Genomic DNA, 22,827 nt, shown 5'->3' with positions numbered 1-22,827 from the left:
CAAACAATAAGAGTTCTCAGCAAAATTAAACTAAAAGCTGAAATCAAATAATATTTGGATTAGTGACAGGTCTAATGAGACTAAGGAAATTCCTGGATCTCTAGATTGTCAGCATTCCTAAAGCGTTTCCTCTTTATATGAAGACTTCTTTTTTTAAAGGAGGACATTTCATCCAGTAACTTATGGTATTTATTCTCTATGACTTAGGAGAGTTTGATAGGCAAGTCTTCTCTGTATGTGGTAGCATCTGATCTAAAAATATCCTTGTAAATGCCTATTATTGTGATGATTTAGCTAAAAACACTTACTTGAATGTTAGGCTGTGGCAGCCCATTACGAGGACTTAACTGATGAGATGACTGGGGGGAGGTGAAGAGTTTTACCCTAAGGTAAATTCAAAGAATTGTCAGCAGCCTGTTCAATACAAGGTGAACATACAGAACACTGTCAAAGCCAGGGCTCTTTTATTAGAATTAGGATGACACTTGGGTTGCGTACCACAGTAACATGAACCCGTAGGCCACACCGTTGATGTACACATAGTAAATCAGAAGGCAGGATTGGAGCTGCAGTAGCCTGTTTTCTCTTTCTAATCCCTAAATCACTGTGGCACATGATTTCTTTGGGGCCAGGAATTTGCCTTGCACTGCAAAATATTAAAAGGCATGGTAGTATTTTGAGGTATCAAATGAAAAGATCACTTTGAAGTGCTCTAAAATTATACTCCTTTGGCTTAAAAGAGTTAACTCACTTCCAAAGATACTTATAACTGAAAATGAATTAGGCACCAAGGAGAAGTAGATTAGTTGGAGTTGCTCATTTTTGATTGAAATGACTCAAAAGTCCAGTTCAAGGCCCATGTTATTGAGATCCTAATTGTTGTGGGTCACTCTTTCATAATCCTTCACCCAGTTTTTCTGGTAGAATGAATATACTGTTTCTAACAACAAAATCAAACAGGATAACTGGTATGAAGCTATCCTGTTTGAATAAGGAGAAATTGGGAAAGAAAGCCTGAAAAACAACATGTTGCCAAATAAATAAACTGGCTGAAAGGATGCTCTAGAAGAGAAAGTATTTTACTCAATGACATTTTATCTTTTCCAACCTTTTGCAAGTTGGGAAAAGGAAGTATTACAAACATGCTAGGAAGTTTCTTGGGAAGTATTGGGAAATAGTAAAATAAAGTCATTATTACAGTAAGTAAAATATTAAAGATTGTTTTTGGAAAATTCAATCCAACAATTAAAGATCCAATGAGGCTCAACTCAGTTATAAGCCTAGGAGTCTAATTAAAAAATGGGTAATAGTGAAAGGGAATAGAAGGGAAGGGAGAAGAAATGGGTAGGAAATATCAGAAAGGGAGACAGAACATAAGACTCCTAACTCTGGGAAACGAACTAGGGGTGGTGGAAGGGGAGGAGGGTGGGGGTGGGGGTGAATGGGTGACGGGCACTGAGGGGGGCACTTGACGGGATGAGCACTGGGTGTTATTCTGTATGTTGGCAAATTGAACACCAATAAAAAATAAATGTATTATTAAAAAAAATGGGCAAGAGCAGAATAAAAATCTTATCAAAGAAGAGATACCAAAGAATAATAAGCACGTAAGAAATCATCATTTGTCATTAGCAAATTCAATCTACAATAAGACATTACTTCATACCCACTAGAGTGGCTATAATAAAAAAGACAGAAAATAACAAGTATTGTCCAGGTTGTCGAGAAACTAGAGTCCTCATACATTGTTGACAGGACTGTAAAATGCTATAGTCACTTTGGAAAATGTCTGGCATTTTCTTAATCATTAAATGCACATTTACTATATGACCCATTAATTTTATCCACAGATATCATTTATCTAAAAGAAATGGAGACCTATATCCACACAAATATTTGTATGTTCAGAGCGACACTATCCATGATAGCCAAAAAGTGAAAATAATCTAAATGTCAACTAACTGGTGAATGAATAAACAAAATGTGGTATATCCATATAATAGAATACTAGTCAACAGTGAGAAAGAATGAATTATTGATGCATGCTAACATATGGATGGACCTCAAAAATGTAATAGCAACTAAAAGAAGTCAGATGCATAAGACTGCATATTGTATGATTCCGTTTATATCAAATGTCCAGAATAGGTAAATCCTGAGAGAAAGAAGATTAGCGGTTGTCTGAGGCTAAAGATAGAAACAGGATTGACTACAGGGACACAACGGAAACAAGGCATGGATTATGGGGACTCAGTATTGGCTACTTGGATGCTCTGGATTATAGTACTTTGGGGGGTATGCAAAATGATGATACATTGTGGGAGTATAGAGAACTGTGGACTTGGAAGCCACAGGGTGACCTTTTGGCAAAGAAGGTTAGGAGCAGTGTACCTTATAACAAGGGTGGCAGGCTTGTTTTGGGAAATCCAGAGGTTCAAAGCTAATGAAATCAATTATAGGGATGAGTTTTAGAGAAGTGTAAATTAACGTAGTTTCATCTGGATGAAGGTTTTTTGTTTGTTTGTTTTTTCTCTTTGTAGGGAGAGATGAAGTAAGGGCCCTAGACAAAACTGATAGGGAAGCTGAGAGTAACAGCTTTGTCCTGAGTGTGGTGGTAGGTATGAGGAGGTGTTAAACTAAGTGTGAACCAGGAAAAAGTGAAGCCTGGTTCCTGGGCTAACCCTGCAAAATAATTTCAAACTTGATAATGTCAGAGTGGCAAACAGACAATTTTGTGGATGCAGAAATTTCAGCTCAGGGAGCTTCAATGACTTCTGAAGATCATACAATAAGCAAAACCCGAGATACAAGTTCAGGTCTCCTGATTTCCAGTTTGGTGGGCTTTCTATTGCAGATGAATTTGTGACCCAGCATTCCTTTGCACTGTTGTAAGACCATTTGAGCCTTTTCTTTAAACTGGTAATTGATTGTACTGTGCTGAGGAGGATGTAGTGAAGAGGAGTGCTACAAGATAAATGCCCCAACTTAAAACAGCAACGCTCAGTTCCCTGGGGTGATGGAAGCCAAAGGTAACCTAAGTATCAGCAAATCCACATGGGAAACCATCCAAATGGAACAAATTTTATCATAATCCTTGTGGTCCAAAGGGAAATACCACTGCATGTGGAAAGATCAGCTCAGCATTATCAGCATTAGAGGTACTATCTATTGTCTATACCTGAAAGCTATTGAACAGTCTTAGGGTAGAAACAGCTTAAAAATAGACTGTGCCATAAGATCAGCAGGATAGGCAATACTATTGGCAGAGTTACAAAATTAAAAATAAATATTGTTATTAAATATAGCAAAATGAAAAAAAAATAGCAAAATGTATGTTCTTTGATATGTTTTGGTCTGTAAGAACTTTACAAAAAAGTCACCAAGACAGACTGCAATCCAGTGATTGCAATAATATGTTTACCTAGGAAATTTCCTTCCATTACATCAGAGGTTGCTCAGATGGAACCAGTCAATGCCCAAGGTGGCCTGTAAAAGGCCCAAGAGATAATTAAGAGAGAAGGAAAAGCGGATGGAGAATCAAAAGGTAAAGAAGGAAGAAAGTAGAAACAACTAAAGTAGGAGTAAGAGGGAAAAAAAGAGAAGAAAAGAAATATTAAGAGAAAGAAATAGGTTAATGTGGTAGGCAGTTCAATTGTTTCAAAAGAGTTTACCTTATTCTGCTTATATATTGTATCACTCCATTTTCAAGACCACTGTAATCCAAATTTTTATTGCACAAGAAATAATATGTTTGTTGTAAGATATTAGAAAATACATAAAAGCACAAAGGAGAAAATTAATATTAGCTTTAATCCAGCCTCTAGATTAAATCTCTGTTAACATGTTGGGCAATAATATTATCATCTTGTTTTCAAAACATTTTTGTTTTACAAAACTGGAATCATACTACCTTTACTTCTTTGCAGCCTGATTTTTTTTTTTTTGTGGAAATCATTATAGATGTTTTTCTACCTCAGAAATCTATACTTTTAAAATATTTTAATATTTGCCTATATTTAAATACAATTTTATAAGAATTTGATCTACAGGACACCTTATGAATTTTTGCTACTTATTTTTACTTTGTTACCATGTCTGTAAAGTCTCAGAACTTCTAATGTAAATACTTTTTAAGGAGAAAATAGAATTTCTATGGGTACTAAAGCTAGAAATAAATGAAGCATATGCTCTAGTCCTGTGCTAGAGTGTGTTGAAGAGAGATTGGAAGCCTATTTAGGGAAAGAAGAGTATTATTATCTCTCACTATGTAATAGATGTGTTTGAAAGAAGTTGTGTGTCCATCAAAAAAACACATTATTTGAGAAGCTTTTTGAAGAAAATGCAAAAGCATGGATCGGCAAAGCAAACGTTTAGCATCTATTGAAGCTTATAATGATAGGGAAAAATAACAAAGCTTTAATTGCGTAGTGATTAGACAGCTTCTCATGATTTCAGAAACTCTTATGCTACACCAGTTCTATACAAGGTTCTCTGATGTCTCAGATCTACAGTTATTGGTTGCTAGTAACTCACATTTACCTTCTAGAGAGATGTAATGTGGAGAAATATGGGTCATACTCAGGCAAGGACACCTAACTTGATTTTTACAGGCTAATTTAGAGATTTCTTTAAATGATTTGTATTTTCCAAAGTGATTATCTCAGCTGGCATTAAATATAATCTAAGGCCTTCTGTGAGTAATGAATCCACAGAAATCTATAAAATTTAAGAGTGTTTCATATTATTATCATCAAACATTCATTGGGCTTTCTACTAACCATGTTCTAGTTATTGTATAGGGCCAAACATTCATTTAGGGTTCTTACCTAGAGGGGCTCACAATCCAAATTTGGCCTAAAAAGAGCAGGGATAAGAGGGTATTCACAAAAATTATATTCTTTTGGTTAAATATTTAAGCAATACAAGTTCCTGTTTCCCACTGTAATGATTTACAAATGACAGTGGTAACAATCTCAAAGAGAGAATTAAGTTAGCAATCTCTACAATTATTTTTTAGCTTTGTGGGGTTAACCTTATTGGGGTTGATTAAATTCAAGCTGTGATCCCTCATGAAAACTCAATGGAGGGTCCAGATGGCCCAATAATACCTTCTTTTGTGAGAGAATATAACTTGAGGATTTTTGCTTAATTAAAGTATTTGTGCTGGTGGGACCTCACTGACTTGCTAGCCCTTTAAAAGGAGTCTGCATTACAAATAATCCTTATAAAATACTAATTATTCAAAAACAGAGTTCTACTTTCATTATTTCAGTTATGTCCTAGGACCAGAATGGCAAGAACATGACATTGTGAACCTAGACTCTGATACCATCTTTGGGATTTCAGTCTGAAAAATACAATTCTGGATAATCAACAGAACAAGACTCTATGGAACAAAATGCCAGGAAGGTCAATGCTTTACTTTACTACTGTTCCAGTCCCAAGCTCACAATTACCTTAACTCTTGTCAAAATATTTTCTACAGTAACAGCCAAGACATAATTAGCACCTTTTCTTCATGCTGAAAATGCCATTGGTAGCCATAAAACAAATATGGAGAAAGTCTTTCAGCTCGCAACTCAGCAAATGGTTACTGGGGGTTATTGGGTATATCATGATTTACCTACTAGAAGGAAGAGCAAGCACCCCCTCTTACTCTGCCTCTGGTCCACCTGATAGTCCTAACTGTATGAGACAGGGAGAAAGAGAACTCTAGGCAGCAGGTAGGGGTTAGAAGGGAGGTAGAAAGGAGTTGTGAAATTCAATAGGAAATTACACAATAAACAATCACTTAGTGCTTTGTTTATTTAATTGCCTTTGTTATTCTCCAACTTCTTTTTCTGTAATCAGATGACATTCTGAAGTAGTTTGTTCTCCAAAAGCCTGTCTTGTATCAGATATGCAAAAAAGCACTGGTCAATTTTACCGTGAATGCAAAGACCCTTTATTTGGCTTTTCATTCGTTCTTCATTGAGGCTATGAAAGCCAGAGTAGTTATGACCACAGATTTCCAGCAGGGGGTGCAGCTGCTTCTATAGGGTAAATTCTTTTGAAGCCAACTCGCATCAAACATCTGAACACTGTAGTGTTACCACTGATGATAGAGCTGGAATTTTGATAACATTTATGGTTGTCATCTCTTTTGATCCTAGAAAGACCATGCATGTTAATACTTTATTAGGATGTGTTAGAGAACTAGAGATTTGTGGAGAATTTTTAGATTAAAAACTTAAAATGCCTGACCAAAATCTTATTCTAATTTTTTCAAAGTAAATGAAGAACAAAGCTCTGGGTAATTTTAATTATCCAGTACAGCAGAACAAATGCTTAAACTTTTATTTCAGATAAGAAGAGTAGATGATATAAGAGAGCTTGGTAATATTTACTCCATCTCCCCTCTCTCTCTCTCTCTCACGCGTGTGGTGTGTGCGTGTGTGTAAAGAATATATTATTTTTTCAAAATTTCTTCTTTTGGGTGGGGAGGGTGGGTGTTTAAAGCTATTTCTCTGTAGGCATGGCTCCTGACCAACTTTAAAAGATGCCATCTTTTTGTTTTTTTCTTTTATTTTTTCCTCTTTGTAGCCTTTTATTTGTAGATATCTGAACAGCTTCAACCACAGAATTTTGGCTCCCCGATTCCTATGTTCAGATTTTTATTTGTACAGAAAAGTGTATGCTTTATTTTTTGAGAAGAGCAAGTAATATAAAAACAAAAATCTGTTAACTTTTTCATACTTGTAAGCAGCTTTAGACAATTAATATTGATAAGGGGCAAAATTCTACAGTTTCAGACTCCCTAAATCAAGACGGATGATGTAGGAGGATCAACAGTAATGTTAGCTACGAAAATTATCCTTTGAAAATCACGGCTTTAATTGTTTGTTTGTTACATTTTTCTGGGTCTTCATTACGAGAAAATGAGATTTCAAGTCTTGTTTTCTTCTCCAGAATCATGTCTTGATTCTTTAGTATCATGTCTTGTTTTAAAGGAAGCATCATCGTATAAAGAAGGTGAAAACTACACCTTTGGACATAAAGCTGTACATATCTGCTGCTAGTTGATCCTGGTGAGTGTTAGAGAAGACAGGTCACTGAAGAAAATGGTATCTGAGAATTAAGATCCATGGGCTCTCAGAGCAAAAAGTCATGGAAAGAGCCACGGATTAAATGCCCACCATCTGGGAGGGTGCCTGGGGGGGCTCAGTTGATTGAGCATCTGCCTTCAGCTCAGGTCATGATTCTGGGGTCCTGGGATCAAGCCCTGCATCAAGCTCCCTGCTCAGCGGGGAGTCTGCTTCTCCCTCTCCCTCTGCTCCTCCTCACCACTCGTGCCCCACCCCCCCAAAATACGATGATGCTTCCTTTAAAAGCCTTGATTTATTTGACTTGGGTTTATGTTGGTACATGTCCATGGTTATGAAATTTCTGATTATTTAGGAAGTAATTTTTAAAGTTAGGGTGGACACTCTATTAACACTTAACGTTTCAGAGTCAAAGTTGTGATTCTGAATAGGCTTAAAGTATTTTTAAGGACTCTTATTACAAAGGTCAAGAAATGCGTTTAAATGCATGAACTTTCCAACCCCCACAAATGGTATGGATACTTGTGGCATTAGTACCTCAAATTGATGGTTCCACTCCCTTTCCCCAATTTCTTCCTTTCCCTTTTCCTTCTTTTCCTCTGTATTTACTTTGATTCCAAGTTTTCTTTTGCATCCTTCCCTGCCTAGGGTTTGTAACCGAAAGAAACACACCTTAACTACTTAACTATTTGGTACCATTCAGGTGCAAGAAAGTGGCTGGAGTAAGGAATTGCAGTGATGCCTTTTTAAAATTAGGGACTAACAGACATAGAGAAATTAAACATGTCTCTTCGGCTTTGTCTATTAAGTTTACCTTTGAAATATGGGCAGTTAGAGGAGCAGGGGTGTGCAACAAACTTGTGCTGGAATATTGTAATAGATCTACTGACAGATATTTTCCCATTTTTACCAAAAGGCAGTTTTGGGTTTTCTAGTTTATTAACAGACCATAAACGTACTTCTGGTTGGCAGCAGCTGCATCACTATAACACACAAAAAAGCAACCTTGGCTAACTTCAATACCTTATGCAACCTAAGAAATAAAGAGTAACTGGAATTTAAAAGATTTCTCATACGCTAACTTTACTGACGATGAACTGTCTCAATGTAGGAAACAAATCTTTCCCCAAAGAGAAATTCTCCCCCCCAAATTACTTCTTTCTTTTAGACATAACAAGTTAGAGTAGTAGATTTACGGTTTTTTTGCTCATTCTTTAATCTGCTGGCAGCTATCTTAAGGCCTCTGTATAAGACAGATCCTGATGACCTTGGGAAAGTCACATTTCTTCAATGGTAAAAGGAAAGGCATTTTTTCTACCGTCTGTCCTCTCTCCACTTGTCAGCACCAGTGCTCGGAAGGCAAATACCCTGAAAGCCCGGTGTACCCCCAAACTTGCAAAATTTCCAGGTCTCAAAAAATCTTGCATATGCGTAAGGTGATATAATAAAAGCCTGGCGGCCGACGGTTCCCAAGGTTGGGCTGGTCGGGAGCTGGCGCCTTTGGGGCCATCCTAAACCCCTGTATCTTGGGGTTTCGCTTAACTTCCCTAAGAACAGAATAAGCCACGGGCCTGCGTGCGTCCGTGCCGTGTGGACCGAGAAAGGGCTTCTGGCTCCCATGGAGTTTTGCCTTCTGGGTGAGGACGGCACCAGGTCCGAGCGGGTGAGGTCTGCAGCTCTGCAGCTGGCGGGCGATCCCCGGGCAGCAAACCGGCCGCACACGTAGGAGCAGACGCGCGAGCACGTCCCCGCCAACAAGCGAGGGCGCGTTCTTTTCCTCCCTTGAATTCTTTGCTGCTCGGAGGCCGGGGGCAGATTTATCGAGAACCCCCCGGCGCCCGTGCGAGGTTTTGCAACGGCTCACACAGTATCAGGTTCCTCCGCGGTACTGTGGTTTGCTCTCAGTTTCAGCCAGAAACCGGAACAGAAGGAAAAGGAGAAAGCAGGGAAGGTTCCGAGACGGCCGCAGCTCCTACAGCGCGGAGGAGGGGGCGGAGGAGGAGAATACGGAAAAGGGGAGAGCGGAGGAAAAATGCCCACGCCAATGGGTGAAAGGGAAAAGGTGAGAAGGAATGGAGTAGGAGAGGGAGCCAATGGGTGGGAGAGGCGGAGGAAGGAGGGGGAGGGGCGGAAGCCAATGGGGGAGCCGGGACGCGAGCGAGGACGCGGCCCCGCGCTGGCTCCCCTCCCTCCGGCCCGGGCGCTCGCGCCTTCCCAGGCTCCCCGGAGACGAGGGCAGGGGCGGGGCCCCGCCGGGCGCGCGGCGCGGGAGGCGCCGCGAGGTGAGGGCGGCGGGGGCGGGGGCGGGGAATTGTGGGGAGGGCGGTGCGGGTGCGGGTGCGGGTGCGCGCGCGCGCGCCCCGTCGAGGCTGCGCCGCCGCTCCGCCCCCGGCCGGGTGTGTGGCCGAGCGCGCGCGCGTGCGTTCCGGCGGTGCGCGCCGGGAGAGATGCTGAGGTAAAGTTCGGGAGAGAGGGAGAGAGATCCGTCAGCGCGAGGGAGCCCGAGCGGCCGCCATTACTGAGCCCGGCGCGGCGGCGGGCGGCGGGCGGCGGGGAAGGGGGGAGGGACGGGGCCGCCGCTGGTGGCGGGCGGGCGGGCGGGCGGGAGGGAGGGTGGGCTACCCGGCAGCCGGCGCTGAGGGCTCGAGGGCTCGGGGCGTGTGTGCTGGCGAGGGCGGGGGGAGGTGGCTGAAGGGACGCGGCGCTGGGTGAGCGCGCCGGGAAGAGAGGCGAGCGGAGAGTGGAGGAGGAGGCGGCGGCGGCGGGAGCGCTCCCCAGGAATGTCGCTGCCGCCGCCACCGCCACCGCCACCGCCGGGGCCGCTGCCGCTGAGGAGGAGACGGAGGAGACCGACGGTGTTAGGTAGGACCTTGCGATCCCTGCTCCCCTGGGCCTGCCCGTCGCCCCCTCCCCGACCGGGACCCTCCCGCCACCGGCTGCCCCACTCGGTCGCCGCCGCCGGTTGTAACCAGTTCGAGGCGCTGGGGCCCCGCAGCCGCGGAGGGGAGCCTGGCGCCGCGCTCGGTCCTCGCAGGCCAGGCGGGGAGCGGCTGCCGCGGGCGGGGGGGGTACGGTCGGCGTGAAGGGCAGAGAGGCCGGGGGAGGGGGCGCTTTCTCCACAGGTGACGCGGCCGGGGTCGGCGGAGGCCTGGTGGCGGTCGGGGATCGCGCCGGCCGCGCCAGGGTCCGCTTTCGCCCGCCGCCCTCACTTGCCCTGCTCTCCGGCGGTGCGCGGGCAGGGAAGGCGGCGGCGTCTGTTGGCTGGTTGCTGCTGTTAACGAGTTCCACCTGGAAGGGGGAGCGGAGGGTGGGCGCGTAGTCGCGGAAGCACAGTCTTCGTCGCAAACTTAAGCGCCTTCCGAGGGGATCGGCCCTCTCACTTTTCCCCCCCGATCGCCCCTACTCCTCCTACTCCTCCTCGGGTTTCTCTTCGCCCATTTCCCATCTGCTGCGAAAGCTCGGGGTAGGGTTGTGAGAAGTTGCACTGCGCAACCCAAACACGGAGTCTTATCGGTGACTGCGGCTGGGTTGAGGCTTTGATTATGAGTTTCTGCGAGAATAACCTCTAGATCGTCCCTCTGTTTCCACTAAAGAAAAGTATCGGGGTGGGGGTGGGGAACCGCGCGGGAGCGCGCGCGCACTTATCCACACAGAAATACTCCCTCACACCCTCCCTCTTCAGCGTTATTAGAAATGCAAGTGAGGTGGAGGCTGTGGGTGTAGCTGGCGCCGAAGGGTGCTCGGAAGTGAAGGCAAACTATGAGGACGTTTGATAGAATTCCGAAAAAAAGTTGCGGGGAGACGCTTACACTTTTGCCATATGATAGAAATCCAGTTTTCGCTCATGCTTAATAAATGGGAATTTTAAGTGTTTTAAATCTAGACCAAAATAGGCATACAGATTGCGTCTACGCCCGTTTTTAAGTTTAAATCCCTAACGATAACTTGAGTTTTTCTTTGTGATAGGAAACGATACCAATTTTTAAAATAGTCAAGTGTGAAACGGTGGAATACGTCCTTGTATCGGCTGATCTTTGCCTATGCTATGCTGCCTTCTACAGGTGTTGTGGGGGTTGGGGTGGGAGGGGTTTGCTGGCATCGCTTTAAACATCCAAACCCATACTCAATTTGAAAGTATGGGGAGGGGGGAGTACACTGAATACATTTGCATTCACCTCAGGAAGTATTTCTCAGAGTCTCCATTTAAAATGGTTCTTTTAACAAAAATTTGATCCAGGTGCAGCTATTTGGAAAAATATTTGGTTAAGCTACATTAGTGAAATGTGTTTTGAGATGTTTTACCTGTCAATTCCAGTTTATTTGACTTCAATATGATAAAACTATATTCTTAATGAGTAGTTTTAGATATACATACCATATAGGTGACCGACTGGATAGTTTTCAGGTTAAGGTTTTATGTCCATTTTAGATTGCTTTCTCACTTTTGACCTTTTCATTTATTCTCTCAGACTGACCCACGTTACTGTATCTGTAGTAAAGCAGAGGGAAAGAGTGTTGAGTGTGTATCACCAAAGACTTCCATAGCCCTTGGAGCACTTTACCAGTAAACATACATGATTGAAAAGCTAGATATATCTGTGTATTTAACACTCAAGAAATATGCTATTGCACTATTGAGCTGATTGACTTAAAGCGGACTTCAGTCAGAAGGGCACAGATGACTAAAAAACAATTGATTTGGTTGTCATGTCATGCAGGCTACATTTTTTTTAACCTACCTCAGCACCAATTATTTTACCATTCTTTCTATATGTTCCTTGTAAGAGCATTGAGGAATGGGTGGGTTACACTTGGCTATCAGAGTTGTCACAGAATTCTGATACTTCGTCATTTTTTTTAGCACCTCACCCCATTTAAATTACATTAGCTGTTTTAAAAATGTCTTGCAAAATTAGTATCTTAAATTCTATCACATCTCCAAAATGCTTTGCCTATTTCCCATCTGTTTGAAAAGCAGATTTAATACACTTAGTCTTTTGGAGAAAATAATTATTTTGACCTTGAAAGTTAAGATTTTTTTAAAGGAATAAAATACTGTCATTTGCATTCCTTTTTTTTTGGAATTGAACTTATGGTACAGCTTAGAAAATAGTTTTGTACCTCAGGTTTTTCTATTGAAGTTAAAAGTTCTGTCTTATGAAGACTACTAAACTTTTTTCAATATTAGCAGGCCTTAAGGTAAGTGTTGCCTTTTAATTTTTTTTTATTTATTATTTATGTATTATAGTCACAGAGAGAGAGAGAGAGAGAGAGAGAGAGAGGCAGAGACACAGGCAGAGGAAGAAGCAGGCTCCATGCACCGGGAGCCCGATGTGGGATTCGATCCCGGGTCTCCAGGGTCGCACCCTGGGCCAAAGGCAGGTGCTAAACCGCTGCTGCCACCCAGGGATCCCCAAGTGTTGCCTTTTAGTATGAAAAGGCATAATAGAAGTTTTCTTGGTGGCTACAGAGTTAAATTTCAATTCTTGAAACTACAGTTTCTATAGAAATTATTTTAAAAACTATTTTTAGAGCTGTAAGACCCATGATTTTTTTCTTTGCACACCAAGAAGGTAGACAGGTAATATAATTAACTCATGAAACATATTCTGTTTCAATAATATCTGTGTTCCTAAAAAAATGTTTGTGGAATATATTTAAAGTATTCCAAGGGAGCTTGGTTTTCTAAAATGAATGAAGAAACCTTGATAAAGTGAATCCATCATTTGATGACTTGAGTAATCAAGCTCCTATTTGTTTAAATGAAGGCTGTACTTAATCATTTTATCAAACCAGGGAAACACCCTATTAGAAATTAAGAGAAATAATTCAGTGCTGAGAATTTTAAGTATGAACTTTAATTGCTTTTAAAACTATTACTTAAACCCCTTATGGATTTTTTTCCTAGATGGCTTGAGACTTCTTCTGACAACCCAGCAGCTTCTATTTTTGTTGTTAAATGTACTCGACTTAAGAATTCTTTTGAAAAAAGAAATCTGCACATAAAGAAAACTTAAAGCCTCTGATTTGTAATTCATTAATTCGTATCACCCTTATTTATCATTTACTGTGCGCCTGGCCTTGGGAATACTAAGATAAATTAGAGATTGTGTAGCTTGATCTTTCCTTGAAGAGGTATAACTATGAAGGGGTGAATATGTACATATAAGTACTAAGAAATGTAGAAAAGAGAACTATTTCTATCAGGCACTCTTTGGGAATCATTTACAGAGTAATCATTTGATTTTGGATGTGTTAACTGCAAATAGGAGTTTGAATATAAGACAGATGGTAAACAAGGTTGGTCGTGTCCGTCCCCCCCCCCCCAATATTTTGGAGGCTGAGTGTCCACAATACCTTAGGTTTGCAGTACAAAAAGATTGTTAATGTTTGGTCATGTCTTTGTGTTAGACTCCTTAGAACTATTAATTGGGAATAAGAGTTATGCATAACTTTGTAATTTTAGGGTTAAAATATGACCTGTAGATTAGACCTGGTTAGATTCTTAAGCCTTTTTCATCATGAAGAGTTAATGGTACAGTTGAATTTTCATTTTTCTAGCTTCATACTAGATTTAGCCTATTTTGTTCCTGAACAGTAATTTATTGAGTAGCTAGGGCACTGTGAATAATACAGGGAAATATAAAATACTACTCCCTTGGAAGAGCTTATAGCTTTGATGGGGAGAGATCTTGACAATTTAGGAATGGTTAGATGCCAGCTCAAGATAGAGTAGAAGAGCCAAATAGAAGGCAAGACATAACTGATTGAAAAATCAGTGTAAAGGAATTTAGATACAGGAGATAAGATTTAGTAGTTAGGGAAGATTGGGATAAGTAAGAAAAAAACTTTAAGTTAATGACACTGTGGACCAAAAGGACAGGGAAGTGAGGAAAGATTGGCAGGTGGGAGGAAAATATAAAGTGAATATTTAAGAGCATCAATTTGTACCTTTTGAGTGAAATTGAAAGATTTAGGGAAAAATGTTAACGCAAGGTTAATAGCGGGAGTGATGGGGCAAGAAACAATTTTTGTGTTACTGTTTAGCTTTGCTGTATTTGGCATTACCAGCAACCTTGAAAAAACTTGAACATTGGTTTTGATACAGTTTGTTCATTTCCTTCCTGTTGATCATGTATTATTTGTGATCCATAATTTTGTTTCTTTTTATACTCACCTTTTCAGAGCCAAATAATAACTCTTTATTTACTTATTTATCTTTATTTTGGTTGATTGTTTAGAGAACTAGTGGAAAATTAACATTTCTGTGATCTGGGGAATTGAACATCCAGATTTGTTATTCTTTATTAACCAAATAACTATTCAGACGTTTCTGAGTATTAAATGGTCTCAAATAATTTTCTTAAGTTTATGATCTGGAAATTTATGTTATCAATCTTGATGGTGCCTCATTTCTCTATTTTTATTTTTCTTTATAAATACTGTCACCTGAAACTCAAGTGACACCACCATCTGTTGCTGAAACTGATTAGTTTTTCATTAAAAAACATGGACTCATTTGGCTTGATTTCTTATAATTAGCAGCCAGTCACCAAATTCTTTTCCTTGGATTATTCTTTTCAATTTCTGTGGTAGTTCAGGTGCTTTTTAGCCTCCACTATTTATCTATCTCTTGGGCTTTGTGCCTCAGAAATCTAATTTTGTATTCCATTTCTAGCTTATAATGATTTCTTATTGCTTATTACAAGGTCTAACTCCTGCTTGCCCTTTAAGACCTTCCATATTCCATATATCTTCAGAAATAAGCGAAATAAGAAATAAGTCTGCTTTTCAGAATGGTAACTGTGCTCAACCACTCCACCTTAATCACACACCTGGAATGACTCCTTTTTAAAATTCAAATCCAATTTATTTTTCAAAGTTGATTCAGATCCTTTTTCTTCACTGAAATGTATTATTCCAGGGGTCTGCAGGTTATGGCCCTTAGACCCGATAGGCCTTCTGTCCTGTTTCTATATAATGGCTTTTTTACATTTTGAAATGATCAAGGATACAATTGAAAGAGTAATATTTTGTGATATGTTAAAATTAAATGAAGTTCAAATTTCAGTGTTCATAAACACAACCATGGTCATTCAATTAAGTATTGTTTATGGCTGCTATTTTTGTGCTGTGACAACATAGTTGAATAGTTCTAACAGACATCTTATGGGATGCAAAGCCTAAAGTATTTATTCTCTGGCCTTTTTTACAGAAAAAGTTTTCCAAACCCTGATCTATTCCAGCTTGCAGTGGTCTTTCGTATTTTTGAATTCCGATTGCATTTATCAGTTCCACGGTATAGCACATTGCCTTTGTCTTCTCAGCTGTGGTACTATAAAGTTTCTTTAAAAATTGTGGGGAAAGTGCTTTTGAGCCTTTTTTTTCAATCTATGCATTCTTTTTAGTCTATACATCTTCCTGAGATTCTTATTCAACCTCTTAATGTTTCTATTATTAAGAAAATTATTAAGCCTTACCTAACATTTTTATAATAAGGATTTCCTGTGGTATAGCATTATAATCTTCAATGTCAAATCATGCCCTTCCCTTCAATTCTCGTTCTTCAAAGTGAGAAGACTCCGATTCTGAAGGGGAAGTGAATATGTTCGTAGTGCTAGCTTAGTGGACTTCCCTATACTATACCTTTGTACCCGCAAAACCTCTGACATAAAGTTGAGCAGATAGTAGCTAAGCACAGTAAATACTTAGGGTTGTTTACATAAGTTGGTATAAATTAGATGACCTTTGGTCCTTCTGTTTTCATCACAGAGTGAGGAAATGGTCTAGAAAGAGTTTAGAGTAACTTTCACACCAAGGTATTTGACAAGTTTAGTTTAGGTCATTGGTTGTTATGCAGGACTCTTTTTCAAACAATAAATATTTGAAATATCAAAAGATAAAAATGAATGAAAGAATTGGCTTTGTTAAGTAGGACTTGGGGCGTACCCAGAGTACTGCCTACTTGGACCTTCCTAGAAGTACTTCCATTGAGCCTTCAGGTTTACCTAATTTGTCTTGACAAGCAGACTGTTGGTCTTAAAAAAATTGTGGACTTTTTATATTAGAATATACTGCTATGCTAATAGTCTTTGGGCCCATAGCATTGTGTAATTTTTGTTAATTTTGACTACAAATAAGACTTTAAGATTGCCTAGTGGCTTAGGATCTGAGTCTAGTGATTGACCCATTTAGTCGTCAAATATTTGAGCAATCACTGTCAGGAACTGTGCTGGGTGTTGGGAATATGGTGAAACAAACAACAACAAAATCAGAACAAAATCTCCATCCTAATGATTTAATCTGGAATCCTACCAAGATAAGTTTTCAGGTTATTTGGTCACTACATAAGTTGTTGAAATTTTTAGTAGATTCTTTTTTCATTCACTTGATTATGTTATGTATAGTTTTTTGTAAAGACCAGTTCATAGGAATTACATCTTTAGCATCCCATTCAACCTTGAGATTATGTGCTTATGTAGTGGAAAACTTCGTCAAAGACAGTATTATGGAATGTAATTGAGTTTTCTACAGATATTACATTAATTACTTAGTTATCATATATGTTAAAATGGTCTTCCTCTTCCAATTTTTCACAGTATTGATGCATTTGTTATTGAGAATGAACACGATTAAGAAAAGTAATACTATATCAATTGTACCATGTTCGTCTTTAGTAATTCAGTTGATACTTTTTTTCTTAGGCTGGTCTAGATGGCCTGAGATTGTGAAATGTATGTGGCAGTCTTCGGGCTTGGATCTGTCTTTTCTCAAATACTTGTTCATGTGAGGGATATTTTATTTGGCTTAAAGAAAATAGAACGTGTAATTACAAAGATCCTTCAGTGTAATTAGCTCTTGAAAACGTAATTTTTGATAATATTTGTGATTCTAAAAAATGTTTCAAAAATAAAAACTAGATAGTTATCCTGGTTGAATGTATTATAGATCATAAGCTTCATGCTGATGGTTTAATCTTTTACTTTTTGGGATCCTGAAATACAGGTGCATTTTCTCCATTAATATACTTTTTTTTTTTTGAGGTTTATTTTAGAGAAAGTATGAGAACTGGGGGAGGGGGGGGGAGAGAATCTTAAGCATACTACCTAACGAAGACCTCAATGTGGGGGCTTAATATCACTACCCTGAGATCATGACCTGAGCTGAAACCAGGAGTTAGACACTCAAACTGAGTCACTTGGGCACTCCTCCATTGATAGCTTTAGAAAATCTCTTAGATTAATATATATTATAGTGCTTATTTAGGAAACATAATGTGCTTACGTCTTTTTTGCCCAGAGAATTAAGCACATTTTGATTTTAATATTACGATTCATGCATTTATTAACTACTATGTAGGAAGCACTGTTGGAGGCTTTTGGAATACATTGATGAAATAAAAATTTGTGCCTTTGTGGATCTTAATAAACAACTCCTTTGTGGAGTTGGGTGGGGAGAGGGATAGAATTCATGACAAGTGATAAATAAATTTTATAGTAATTTAGGAGTTAAGAGGCAAGGGGGATTTTAGGGATTACTGGGAAAAGCAAGTGGAAAGGCAGAGACATGATTAGCATATTGAGGAACAGTGTGGAGCAGAATGAGAATGGAAGAATATATGAGAGTAGGTCAGAGAGCAAGATAAGGTTGGAGAAGGCAGATCTTATAGTATCCCATAGAAAAGGATTTACCTTTGACTTTTAGAAGCCACTGGTGGGTTTTGGGCCTAAGAATGGGCAGCTCTGACTTATGTTTTAAAAGACTCTGGTGGTTCTGGTAGTAAGAGGGGAAAGAGGAGCAGGAATGGAAGCAGGGAAATTAGTCTGGAAACCTTTGGGATAATCTAGAATCAGATATGGTGGTGGACGAGGACAGAATTAGAGCAATAAATGTAATGAGAAGTGATAAATTCTGGATATGTTTTGAAGATAGGACCAACAAGAATTTCCTGACAAAATAACTTAAAAGTGTAAATTTTAAAAAGTATGTCTTTAAAAAAAAAAAAGATTTATTTGAGAGAGAGGGTGTGCATACTAATGCAGAGGGAGAGGAAGAAGCAGACTCCCTCCTGAGCAGAGTCTGCAGCAGGCCCCATCCCAGGACCCTGAGATCCTGACCTGAGCCCAAGGCAGACACTCAGCTAACTGAGCCACCTAGGTGCCTCTATACCTTTTACTTATGAATGCCAAGTTTTTTGAGAAAGTACAAAACAAATTTTGATACAAGTCCAGAATTACTAAGAAATGATTTTTTTTTCAGTTTCCTTAGGTTCCTTGTAGAACTTAAGACTTTTTTTTTGCAGAAAGCTGCTTCATGTTATTAGAACTTCTGTAAAGGGAGCATGTTATGGGGGTCCTGGATGGCTCAGTCAGTTAAGCATCTGCCTCCAGTTCAGGTCATGATCCTGAGGTCCTGGGATGGAGCCTCGTGTTGGGCTCCATATTCATTGAGGAGTCTGCTTCTCCCTTTCCTTCTGCCCCTACCCCTGTTCATGCTGTCTCTCTGTCTCTCTCCTTCTTTCTCAAATAAATAAATTCTTAAAAACAAAAAACGTGTTTGAATGGCGTAGTCTGATATCTTAGAAAACTTAATCATATGGATGGCTTCATTTTTAGGGTAATTTTAGGGATCACTCAAGAAGAATATTGGGCAAATAGTTGCTGTCTCCCTACAACTTTCTCATGAACTGTAGTTCTACTCTAATAAGATATATATGTATATATATAATGTGTATATATATATATATATAATGTACATATATATACACACATGTATACATTGTTGTTACTATCTGGGGAGGTACTTTAACCATTCCCTTTGAATGGTTGTAAGATAAACTTAAAGGTGAATGAGAAAGAAACTGCATTGCAAACTGTTGAAAAGCAGTACTATTGCTTAAATAAAGATTGGTCATTCAGAGATTCTTTTTAACTGGATAGCTTTGAGTAGGTCATTGCTACTTTTGTTTTGGTTTTTTCATGAGCAAAAATATGAGAAAATGAGAACAGGTTATATGGAAGTAAAGTCATAACAAAAATCAGAAAAATGTTAAATCAACGTAATCAAATATTATCATTAGGGACACTTGGGTGGCTCAGCGATTTAGCGCCTGCCTTCAGCCCAGGGTGGGGACTGGATCCTGGAGTCCTAGGATCCAGTCCCATATCACGCTCCCTGCATGGGGCCTGCTATGTCTCTGCCCCCCCCCCCCATGAATAAATAAATAACATCTTTAAAAAAAATTATCATTAAACATACTTGAAAGGAATTTTCAGATTAAATCTAATAGCCTGCATATAGATAATGGCCATTAGTTTATTACTCAGAGCACACACAAAAAAAGAGGGGATTCTTTTTATCAGCACAGAAGAACTACCTTTGTTAGTTAATGGACAGTAATTTTGACCTAGATGTTGAGGGCAGTGGATAATTTATGTATGTCCAGGTGGCTGAAATTAAGTTCCCTTATGACCTGTCAGCCAAACTCATGGGAGAAAACTATGAAGTGGTAATACCATACTCACCCAAACAAAGAGCAAAATGTTTTTGAGGACAGGTGATGACAGGTTTTTTTCTAGTCTATTGGTTTCTCAAACTTTTTAAAATCTGAGAACATTTTTAATAATTAGAAAACTTTTTCAGATCTTTTATGTAAACTTATAAATCAGATAAAGGCTGTACTGATTTGATGATTGAGCTTGAGGGAGAGAGCAAATATTTTGTCCAGTATTATTCTTTACCACCCTGTAGGTGAGAGAATTTTCCATCACCATTTGAAACTCACTTCGTAGTGAGCATGATCTCTGGAGCTGACTTCTAAATAATCAGCAAGTAGCCTTCCTGAAAGAAGGACATGGATGTGCCTCAGTGTCTAATTGGTAATTTACTGTGAATTTGGTGTAAAAAGTATAAATGTCACACAAAGCTACCTCATTTTTAATTTAAACTTGAATATTCGTGATTTGGAGTCTGCCACTATAAAATTTATTAGGATGTGTGTTGAAACCTCAGTGTTAAAATTTCTCCGGATGCCTTGGTAGCTTAGTGGTTGAACATCTGCTTTGGCTCAGGGAATGATCCCAGGGTCCTGGGATCAAGTCCAGCATTAGGCTCCCCCAGTTTCTTCCTCTGTCTATGTCTCTGCCTTTCTCTCTGCGTCTCTTATGAATAAATAAATAAAATCTTTAAAAAAAATATTTCCTGTTAAATAAAAAATGACAAAAGGTGATAACTCACTTAATTTTAAGCCTCTATGAAATTTTAAAAATACTTTGTGTGATAAGAGTATTTTCATTTCTGCTTACACCCTGTAACTTAAACAGAAAGATGTCTCCATATTCTGAGGTATTTGCTGTAGGAGAGCGGAAATGTGTCTTTTAATGAGTTTGGAATAAGCATATATGAGAAATGAATAAAGAAGTGCCTGTTAAGAGATTAGGTTTGTAGTTGAGAATTTTTTATAATATTCAGGTTCATATGACTTTGTACAGTTACCTTTCTGTTAACTTTGTGTCAGACTGGAAGGCAGGGGACATGTCTTACATGTCTTTGAATTGCTCTTCGTTTTCAGAATAGGTGTTTGTTTAATAAAGAGCCATGTGTAGTGCTAGTGTTTATTTATACTGTTTAGCATAAAAATTCCCCAAAGTAATCACTAGGTATGTTTTTCTTTTGATGTACATTTTAAAGGTATTGTCTGCAGTTTTCTGCTTTTCTAGTAAAAAGGAAGGGTAGACCTTGTATTTTACTATGTGTTTTCAGTTTTTTTAATTGTTACAGAAGCATTGTGCTGTTTTCACAACTAATTTTGTTCTGCCTTTTTATGACCGTGTATAACTTTGTACCTCATTCATTTTTTTTTTCTTATCAGTACCTACAAATACTCTTTTTACACAGTTTAGGTAGAGAAGGCTAAATGTGGTGCTAGGTGCAAATACCCAATTTAACCAGATTAAGATTTTTAAAGAAGTTTTACTAATGGAAAAGAGTTAATAGGATTGGATGGGGCTGCCCTAATTTCTTTTACTTCTAATTATTCTATATATTTCTGTCAGATAAATATTTTTTAATCACAAGTCTGATCACGTCATTTAAAAAAATGTCTTTGACAGCTTCACTGTTTCCAAGAATCAAATTAATACAGAATACTTAATTAAACTCTTTTTGGTAGGTACTTAACATTAAAAAAAATGATTTAGTTCTTAAATTTGTGTAGATATGCAGCCCCATTTTATAGATAGAGAAACCATGACACAAAAACTGTAGTCCTAAACTCATAAATAAGAGGTTTGAAATCCATTGTATTTATTCATGGTTTTCTACTTCCTATGTCGTTCCTTCAACATAGGATTATTTTATTTTTTGTTAAAATGAATCTAGTAAATGCATTATTTGAATATCATATGGCAGATAATATTTTTAGTTGAGGCTAATAGAATAAATTTCAGAAATATAAAAGTAAATCTGAGATTTTAGTTTTTTAATATTACTTTGCCAGAAATATTATTCGTAATTTTAAATTATAATAACTTTCTCTGTCCATTAGTTGTTAATATAGTTAATGTACAGTATATGTTGAATAGCTGTTTACTTGCAATTCAGGTCAGGGTAGAAGACATATTTGGGACAAATGATGGTTCTTTTCTTATCGTACCTCTAAGTTTTTTTTCTATGTTCTTTATTTTGTCTGGATTGAAGATAATTTTCACATATATTGATGTACATGACTGAATATTTTCCCTGTGTTGTGTAACTGATGTGGTAGAAATGATATATTGCTTTTAATTCAACCTCAAAAGAATGTGAAGAATCTATAAATAAAATTTCTATAAATGAGTGTTTCATTCTTCCCACATAAATAACCTAAATTAAATTACATGCAATTCTCCAAGGTTATTTCATGTTGCCTGGTATATCAAATAATTCTAAAAGATTGTCTCAAATACACAATCTCAAAATTATTCAGCTTCGTGCAACTCAAAATGTGGTCCATTAGCTTTTTGTAACTACTCTGAGAGGAAATGAATATAGAAATCAAGAACATTTAAAAATAGTCTGACAGTAGTTTTATGTCTATTGAATCTAATAATTGGGGTTTGGATTTTTTTTTTAAATTCATTTATTGGATTTTGCAAAATTGGGACCCTCAGATATGAAATAAAAATTGATCCTTCACCTTGATAGTTTGAGAATATTGATCTAGTTAAATACTCAGTATTTGTATTAACTGCCCATTTTTGTTTTCCTTTTGAAGTATTTGCATATTATAAATTGTAGGGGGGGCATAGAATTCGACAGATTTCATAGAAGTGTGTTGAAACTTTCTGAAAAATTTTATTTAATTCTAAACTCTTGCTAAATTTATATGAAATTCTACTTTAGGGAACAAGTTTTAAGGAACAATGTAATAGAAAAAAGGTTGTTTTTGAGAGTTGTGAGGGAGTTGTTAAGGCAACTACTACATTTAATTATCAGCAAGCATAGTCTGTAGTCACAGGAGGCAGGAAAATTGAGGGGGAGAAAAGACCAGTTATTTCTTCAAACTTACAGGAAGGAGTAGAGACAAAATGCACACTTGGTTAATAGAAGTTTATTTTAAGTTTTGTGAAATGTTACCTTAAATTTTGTGTGTAGTTATTTTAATTGTTGGATTTGTCTTAAATTTTGAGGTCATCTTGTATTTATAACAGTAAATCAAACAGTTTTTATGGTGGTTTCCTAAAATACATGTAACATTTGTGTTAAT

The 22,827-nt window shown here is 38.5% G+C and overlaps 1 protein-coding gene across 1 annotated transcript in view; it reads left to right on the top strand.

Annotated features, from left to right (window-relative positions):
• Positions 1 to 9,122: 9,122 nt before the first annotated feature.
• Positions 9,123 to 22,827, top strand: part of ARHGAP5 (Rho GTPase activating protein 5) — a 74,443-nt gene continuing 60,738 nt past the window's right edge. Inside the window, 1 exon segment of the mRNA XM_041757979.1 lies at positions 9,123 to 9,144. The gene's annotated coding sequence lies outside the window, so the exon portion shown is untranslated.

Source organism: Vulpes lagopus, chromosome 6, assembly GCF_018345385.1.
Source record: "Vulpes lagopus strain Blue_001 chromosome 6, ASM1834538v1, whole genome shotgun sequence".
Lineage (NCBI taxonomy): Eukaryota > Metazoa > Chordata > Mammalia > Carnivora > Canidae > Vulpes > Vulpes lagopus.
The sequence above is the reverse complement of the archived record's forward strand: the minus strand, read 5'-3'. Positions and strand labels throughout refer to the sequence as shown.